This window comes from Triturus cristatus, chromosome 7, assembly GCF_964204655.1.
Source record: "Triturus cristatus chromosome 7, aTriCri1.1, whole genome shotgun sequence".
NCBI lineage: Eukaryota > Metazoa > Chordata > Amphibia > Caudata > Salamandridae > Triturus > Triturus cristatus.
Window position 1 is genome coordinate 333,929,097 of NC_140590.1, and position 9,489 is coordinate 333,938,585.

Genomic DNA, 9,489 nt, shown 5'->3' on the forward strand with positions numbered 1-9,489 from the left:
AGGAAACTTTCAACCCCTGATTACATCAGGTAAGAACGACGATTCTATCTCTATGTCCTCTGGGGGGCCGCATTCACCATTTCCGGTCAGTCATTACTCTGGATGCTTGGGTTTTGCAAACGGTACAGGGGTTTCGCATAGATTTCTTTCAAACCCCTATGCAAAACACTTCTTCTCCGCCTTTATTTTTTTCTCAACAAGACGTAATTTTTATAGATCAAGAATTAGGGGACTTGCTGGAGAAACATGCAATAGCTTATTACGACAACAAACCCGAGGGTTTCTGCAGCAACGTCTTCCTAGTTCAGAAGAGAGGTGGGGGCCACAGACTAGTTCTAAACCTGAAAGATTTCAACAAGTTCGTCCTGTACAGGCATTTAATAATGGAGGGGATACACCTTCTAACAGACATTTTGAGGCAAGGAGACTGGATGGTACGTCTAGATCTTAAGGACGCCTACCTAACGGTTCCGCTCTTCCCCCCTCACCGGCACTTCTTGCAGTTCCAATGGCGAGGCAGATGGCTGGAATATTTGGTCCTGCCTTTCGGTCTTTCCTCAGCTCCTTGGTGTTTTACCAAGCTGATGAAGCCAGTGACCACACACCTCTGGGAGCAGGGTATTCATCTAATAATTTATCTGGACAACATTCTGATAATGGCTCCCTCCGTCACTCTAGCAGTCAAACATCTGCAGATGCCAATGCACATGTTAGAGAATTTGGGTTTTGTGATGAAGACAATATCTGTTCTGGTCCCAGCGCAATCACTGGAGTTCTTAGGTTTTGTAATCAATTCTCAGACAGCTCAACTCCAGTTGCCCAAATCCAAATTGAAAGATCTGAAGAAGTAATTGAAGACAACCCTAATCAAACAGGTCATGGGACGATTGCGAGTTTAGTGGGCCTTCTAGCCTCTTCCATACAAGCAATCTTTCCGGGGCCATACATTAGCGGGCCCTTCAACGTCTGAAAATCCAACACCTGCAGAAGGGTCTTTCTTACTCAGACCAAGTTCCACTCACAGACGAGGTCCGAGAAGAAATCAAATGGTGGCTAGCCCACGTGGATGCGTGGAACGTCCGAGCAGTTTTCTGTTCCTGTCCGGAGTTAGTCATAGAATGTGATGCCAGCCGGTCTGGTTAGGGAGCACGATGCGGGGAGATTGCCACTGGGGGCAGATGGTCTCTCCAGGAGTTATCGTTACACATCAACTGTCTCGAGCTCCCGGCGGTATCATTTGTGATTCGCACTCTCTTGCTCAGGAAGGTATCTTGTTGCATCCTCCTGAGGCTGGACAACATCTCTGCGGTGAGATATATAAACAAGCTGGGGGGGTCAAGTTCCCCGATGTTGGCGGAGATCACCAAGGACTTTTGGCATTACTGCCTGGCTCACCAAATAATGGTGATAGCGGAATACCTTTCGGGGCAAGACAACAGAATAGTGGATTGGAACTCCCATCACTTGAAGGATTACAGGGACTGGAAGCTCCATCCGTCTCTCTTTCAAATGTCTCAAGCGACTTGGGGCCCTTACCACATAGACCACTTTGCCTCCAGGGTAAATCGGCAACTAGAGACATTCTTCAGTTGGAGACTGGATCCTCTGGCCAAAGCCACGGATGTCTTCACGCAGGATTGGTCAGAGACACTCAATTATGCATTTCCTCCATTTGTATTAATTCCCAGAGTAACAAACCAAATTGTTCTGCAGAGAGCAGAGATTGTACTAATCACCCCGGCATGGAGGGCCCAGCCCTGGTTTCCAGTTCTGCTGGAACTGACGTGCGACTTCCCTCTTCAACTTCCGTGGTCCCAGATGATGCTCCAGGGCCCACAGGAATAATTGCACCCTCTAGTTCTCTTGGGGCAGCTGTCCCTGATGGCCGGGAGGCTTTCAGGCAACAATGGTCGTTGCCAGGAATTTCAAAAGAGGCTACAAGCTTCATCCAACAGGCCTGGGCTGCCTCTACTAGAAAACGATACTGTTCAGCATGGCGAGCATGGTTGGGTTGGTGCTTGGAGAAGCACCTGGATCCCGTGAAGGCGGACCTCCCACAAATTGTGAATTTTCTATCCAAGAAAGCCGCAGATGGCTTGTCATATAGATCGGTTAACAATTTCCAATCGGCCATCTCGACTGGACATGCGCAGTTAGATAGATAGCTAACCCACCTAAGGCTAAGTATTCTTCTTGATGGGATGTGTCTAAGGTTCTAAATGTATTTGATAATTGGCCTAGAAATGATCTGCTCTCCAGGAAACAACTGCCTGCTAAATTAGCTATGCTTCTTTGTTTATCTGCATGCCGACGTGTCTCTGATGTTAGAGTCTTAGATTTAGATGGTAGGATATTTTTTCCTGAGGGGGTGTCATTTGTAATTTCTGCATGGACCAAGACCTTTTCGAGGCCCATTGATTACAATGCTTTTCCGTTGAATGATAAATTGAGCGTAGTGAAATGTCTCAAACTTTATGAGGAATGTACCCGACCTATCAGACCGGTCGGATGTTCTAGATTGTTGATTGCTTTATAAAAACCTTTTAAGCCTGGTACCTCTGCTACTATTGCCAGGTGGCTCATATATATAATGAGAGAGGCAGGCATTGACACTGGATTGTTTGGAGCACACTCCGTAAGAGGCGCTATGGCTTCAAAATCCTTTATGTTAGGTACCAGTATACATGATATAATGAGAGCAGCTGATTGGTCGTCTAGCTCTACATTTAAACAATTTTACTATAAACCTGTGGGCGATGTTGCTTCTGTGGTTCTAGATAAGCGTTAAACTAGCATAATCCGAAGCCTCCATTCCTGTAATAGAATAAAGAATTTGCTAGCATTCTCGCCAAGAATATTCAATTCTATTAAGGACACTGAGTAGAGGATTATCCTGCCCAAGGTACATTTATTGTTGATAACTGTCATATTTTTTACCCACCCTGAGATTGCTGATCACAGTTATTAGGAGTATGGTTTCTATTTTCAGGTGCAGAACAGAAGGGCGAATAAAGGATCGTTTTGGTCTTCTTGGAAGGCGTATCATAAAGTCATCACCTGCGAAGTCTGCAGTTGGGTCTGTGTTGTTACGGTTCAGGGCCGGACTGGGAACTGAAAGCAGCCCTGGCAAAATTTGCCAGACCAGCCCCCGTCCGGCGCGTAGCGAGCGAGCGCAGCGAGCGTGCCCGACCGCTAGTAGGGGGGTTTCAGGGGGTTCTCCCCCCAAGAAAATTTTGGAAAACAACCGACCAAAATGGTGAATTTTACAGCACATTTTTCATTACATATTCAATTGTATCAACTTTCAAATCACAGTAAATAGTAGATGATGACCTTCAAGAGCACCAGGTTACCCACCCAGTCATATGTACCCATAGACATTCTTTCAGAGAGCACCAAAAATAGGCACAAGTAGTATATCAGAGAGAAGTAAAAGTGAGACCAGCCCCCACATGGTGTGTAGCGAGCAAGCGCAGTGAGCAACCACTACTAGGGGAAGTTTGGGGGGGTTATCTCCTCCTACTCGTTATCTCCTCCTACTTTCTCCCCCCAAATTTCCATTATTCCCCCCTTTCCTTTCCGTCCTCTCCAACATTTCCTGGCTTTAATGGCGTCACTGGGGATTTCGACATATGACACTGGCCTTGTAACCATAACATACAATTATCTCCTTTATCAGTAAAATTTAGTGAACTTGTGCCGTGGGGGGGTGGAGGGGAGGGGGGGGGGAGTCACAGTGGTGGGCATTTAGTGTGGTATGGTAAATCTGGTCCCATTCTCAACAGATCAGTATTACAATTATTCAGAGATAGCAACAAGATTGTTGAGCAGGCAATGCAATACAAACTGATATAGGAATGTTTTGAAAAGTTAGGTAGAAACTACAACGCGGAAGGCTGGTGTTATTTCTACGAGGCTGCGTGTTTTCTGCTACTGTACGGTAATTGTGCCAATCAATGCCTCTTAAGTGATGATTGTGATCTGGCCTCAGGCTCTCCTCCTTACTGCAGCATGATGTTCTATTTATATAATTTTGTAGTGGCAGGCCAAATGGAGTGAGTCAGTGTAAAATTGCTATAGATTTCGCGTATTTGTGTGATTACATATTTGATTGCCGCCTCAGTGAGGTAGCAGTACTTGTGAGATAAAGAACACAGCGTGGAAATAGAAGCCACTGTTTCGGGGGAGGTCACAGATTATCTTGTTGAATCAATGCACTGCTTCAGAATGTACAACCGCATAAAAAGCTGCACCCTATAGAAGTGCGCGATCCCGGCTACTTGGAGAAGTGTCCAATAGCAATTGGTTTCATCATGACAAAGAAGTAATACCTTTCCTGGAAAGGTATTACTTCTTTCCTCCCCTCCAACACTGAAGCGACCAATTTCGGCTTTAACTTGCTGGTGTAGTCACGCCCTGCCCCCCCCCAAAACCTCCCTCACTGCACCCACCAGCACGTCGCTGCTTCACTGAGTGTATGTCTGTTTATGTGTGCCAGGGTCAGGAGGGAGAGTGTTGTTTGGCACATGGCTGCGAAGTGCTAACTCGCTAGCCAAGCGGAACTGATTGGGGCCGTTTCGGTTTCCTCACATAGCAAAAGAGCAGGCCCTAGCAGCAGGAGGCGACTTTCAAAAGAGACACTAGCACTGAACACGTAAGTGCGCATTTTACCAGCGCAAACTCCTTTCTTGTGAAATCCGGCCTGAAATCCGAAAAAAACAAAAAAGGTGGCTCAGATATATAATGAGAGAGGCAGGCATTGACACTGGATTGTTTGGAGCACACTCCGTAAGAGGCGCTATGGCTTCAAAATCCTTTATGTTAGGTACCAGTATACATGATATAATGAGAGCAGCTGATTGGTCGTCTAGCTCTACATTTAAACAATTTTACTATAAACCTGTGGGCGATGTTGCTTCTGTGGTTCTAGATAAGCGTTAAACTAGCATAATCCGAAGCCTCCATTCCTGTAATAGAATAAAGAATTTGCTAGCATTCTCGCCAAGAATATTCAATTCTATTAAGGACACTGAGTAGAGGATTATCCTGCCCAAGGTACATTTATTGTTGATAACTGTCATATTTTTACCCACCCTGAGATTGCTGATCACAGTTATTAGGAGTATGGTTTCTATTTTCAGGTGCAGAACAGAAGGGCGAATAAAGGATCGTTTTGGTCTTCTTGGAAGGCGTATCATAAACTCATCACCTGCGAAGTCTGCAGTTGGGTCTGTGTTGTTACGGTTCAGGGCCGGACTGGGAACTGAAAGCAGCCCTGGCAAAATTTGCCAGACCAGCCCCCGTCCAGCGCGTAGCGAGCGAGCGCAGCGAGCGTGCCCGACCGCTAGTAGGGGGGTTTCAGGGGGTTCTCCCCCCAAGAAAATTTTGGAAAACAACCGACCAAAATGGTGAATTTTACAGCACATTTTTTATTACATATTCAATTGTATCAACTTTCAAATCACAGTAAATAGTAGATGATGACCTTCAAGAGCACCAGGTTACCCACCCAGTCATATGTACCCATAGACATTCTTTCAGAGAGCACCAAAAATAGGCACAAGTAGTAAATCAGAGAGAAGTAAAAGTGAGACCAGCCCCCACATGGTGTGTAGCGAGCAAGCGCAGTGAGCAACCACTACTAGGGGAAGTTTGGGGGGTTATCTCCTCCTACTCGTTATCTCCTCCTACTTTCTCCCCCCAAATTTCCATTATTCCCCCCTTTCCATTCCGTCCTCTCCAACATTTCCTGGCTTTAATGGCGTCACTGGGGATTTCAACATATGACACTGGCCTTGTAACCATAACATACAATTATCTCCTTTATCAGTAAAATTTAGTGAACTTGTGCCGTGGGGGGGTGGAGGGGAGGGGGGGGGAGTCACAGTGGTGGGCATTTAGGGCCTCATGTAGGTAGCCAAATACCGGTCGGTAACGGCCGATTTTCGGTAATTATACCGTTACCGACCGGTATTTTGGCTATTGGTATGTAGGGGGTCAATTTCTGAAATCGGAATTTACCGATTCGGTAAAACTACCGAATCGGTAAAATTACCGAATCGGTAACGTTACCGATGTGGTAATTTTACCGATTCGGTAATTTTACCGAATCGGTAAATTCCGATTTCAGAAATGATATGTAGGGGGAGTGTGTGTGTGTGTTTAGGAGTCGGTATTTACCACCAACTTATAGTTGGTGGTAAATAATTAATGTATGTGTGTATGCATTTTGAAGCGCGTAGCAGTGTGCAATGTGGCATACATACATGCCCTTAGGGCATGTATGTGTGCCACATGTGCACACATGGCCGAATCAGGGGTGCAACAGGGTGTCAATGTGACACCCTGCCACCCTTGCATTTTCTCCACCATTACCGAATCGGTATTTACCGATTCGGTAATGAGGCATACCTTCCCCTCAATGGGAAGGTATGCCTCATTACCGAATCGGTAAATACCGATTCGGTAATTACCGAATTGTAACGAATCGGTAAAAAATACCGACTCATTACCTACATACGAGTTACCACTTCTAAAATACCGATTCGGTAACGTTCGGTATTTTAGAAGTGGTAACTGGTATGCTACCTACATGAGGCCCCTAGTGTGGTATGGTAAATCTGGTCCCATTCTCAACAGATCAGTATTACAATTATTCAGAGATAGCAACAAGATTGTTGAGCAGGCAATGCAATACAAACTGATATAGGAATGTTTTGAAAAGTTAGGTAGAAACTACAACGCGGAAGGCTGGTGTTATTTCTACGAGGCTGCGTGTTTTCTGCTACTGTACGGTAATTGTGCCAATCAATGCCTCTTAAGTGATGATTGTGATCTGGCCTCAGGCTCTCCTCCTTACTGCAGCATGATGTTCTATTTATATAATTTTGTAGTGGCAGGCCAAATGGAGTGAGTCAGTGTAAAATTGCTATAGATTTCGCGTATTTGTGTGATTACATATTTGATTGCCGCCTCAGTGAGGTAGCAGTACTTGTGAGATAAAGAACACAGCGTGGAAATAGAAGCCACTGTTTCGGGGGAGGTCACAGATTATCTTGTTGAATCAATGCACTGCTTCAGAATGTACAACCGCATAAAAAGCTGCACCCTATAGAAGTGCGCGATCCCGGCTACTTGGAGAAGTGTCCAATAGCAATTGGTTTCATCATGACAAAGAAGTAATACCTTTCCTGGAAAGGTATTACTTCTTTCCTCCCCTCCAACACTGAAGCGACCAATTTCGGCTTTAACTTGCTGGTGTAGTCACGCCCTGCCCCCCCCAAAACCTCCCTCACTGCACCCACCAGCACGTCGCTGCTTCACTGAGTGTATGTCTGTTTATGTGTGCCAGGGTCAGGAGGGAGAGTGTTGTTTGGCACATGGCTGCCAAGTGCTAACTCGCTAGCCAAGCGGAACTGATTGGGGCCGTTTCGGTTTCCTCACATAGCAAAAGAGCAGGCCCTAGCAGCAGGAGGCGACTTTCAAAAGAGACACTAGCACTGAACACGTAAGTGCGCATTTTACCAGCGCAAACTCCTTTCTTGTGAAATCCGGCCTGAAATCCGAAAAAACTAAAAAAAATATAGGTCACGATTCATGAACCAACTGAGCCAGCGCTTAGGGAACGCACCGAGGGCGACCTTCAACAGATGGAACTGATACAAGGGCACAAAGGTCCATTAGAGGTCAAAAGTTACATTGAAGAAGATGGTAGCAGCGCTAAGCCCTTTACTCTATAACCTGCACAATAAGATGTTAAATTACAATCCTATATCAGAATCGCGAATGATCCTCGAGCCCATAAGACACTTTTTGTAGGCTAGCTTCAAATTCTGTTCGCATTAGTTGGTGAAAACTTTATTAATAAGAACGTGCACGAGGGGCACACTTTGGAGTGCTTTAATAAAATGCTGCTCTCCCGAGAGATGTCATTTGTCTAGTACTGTTTTTAGGTCTCGCCTGACCCAGCGCATGCGCTGGTCTGGCGAGACTTATGGAGAGGGCTCCAAAAAGTGCTACCAGGCCAGCCTAGAGCTACAGTGCATGTGCGCGGGCACCACTTTTACCGCGATTACTTTCACTTTAGCGGCCGCACGGCCGCTTTGGTGTCTGATCGCGATCACTTTCATTTTGCGGCCGCTTGGCATAGCCAATAGGTCTCGCATCTGGGACCTTATGAGTGTTTAGTTATGCAACTGTTGCATGGTTAAACACTTATAAGGTCCCAAAGGCGAGACCTATTGGCTATGCCAATGCTTGTTATTTAATGTATCCCCATAATGGTAGCGAGAGGAGAATGTTGCTGCAAGGGTGTGGCCCTAAAATAAAGACCATCTTAAAAGAAAAGCAGCTGCCACCTTTGACTTGCCTATGTCTGTGTTTCAATGCAATGCCCTCTTCTATGTTGAGGTCACTCGCCGATATTGTCGATGCGATGCTGAAATTACTGAGATAAGTAAAGGCATGTAAATATTGTGCGCAGCTCATCATCTTGTATCTGTGTGCCTTGAATACGAAGCACACTTCCTGCAGCGAATACAAAATCAGGCACCGTGTTAGCAGCCGGTTAAGGGTGCTTTCTCTCAGCATACTACATCGGTTACTTAGCGTGAATACCGACTGCACAATCACAATGACATCTAGATACAAGAAAAATCCATGTGCACCACACAATAATTTGACACCGAATTGAAACATCTAACCTAATTCAGGAAACAATGCGGACTACACTACAACAACAACAACCACCCTTATGTAAGGATTGAACGCGGCGCTGACCAGGTTGACTGCCACGTGTTGGCAGTATGTTCTGTTAAACTCGGTAATCCACATGGCTCGGACTCCGTCCCAAAAAACCGACTTCACTTACATGTTCAGGACAAAGCCTTTGTCCTGAACATGAGCAAAAAAAGGCCCCCCACCTTAGCCTATGCGGCGCAAGTGCCAGAGCCCAGTGGCAACACCAGGCAGTGGCCAGTGGAAAACAAAACAAAAGGACTCAGTCGTGAAAAAAAAAACACTAGAAAGCCCTGTTGTCTGCTTCAAATATATTTTTCAGCACAAGCCCCAAGTTGGGGCTTGTGCTGAAATATATATTTTAAGCAGACTTGCTGACCCCAAACTTCGCCCCAGTTACAGCCCCCCAAGAGTCAATCAGCACAACAGCGCCACCAAAGGGAGCACAGTCACACGTATCCACAGTGCTGCACTAGCATAGCCAGACTCTCACAGGCACAGGCAGGCACAAGCAGGCCAGGCAGGCAGGCAGCCACCCACCCACCACCACCTCGCTCCGGCAGCAGTGGACTCCGCCGGTGGAAGGAGAAACCAAAGGGTTGCCTGCAAAAGGGGGGTGTAGGTAGCAGGCCCGGCTACAGGAATTTTTGTTTGGGTGTGCCAAAGGTACATTCAGGTGGGCCTCTGCTGGCCCGATTTATCGCTTATATATCTAGCCAGGCCTGCTTCTGGGCCCTCCTTTGATCTCTCCTT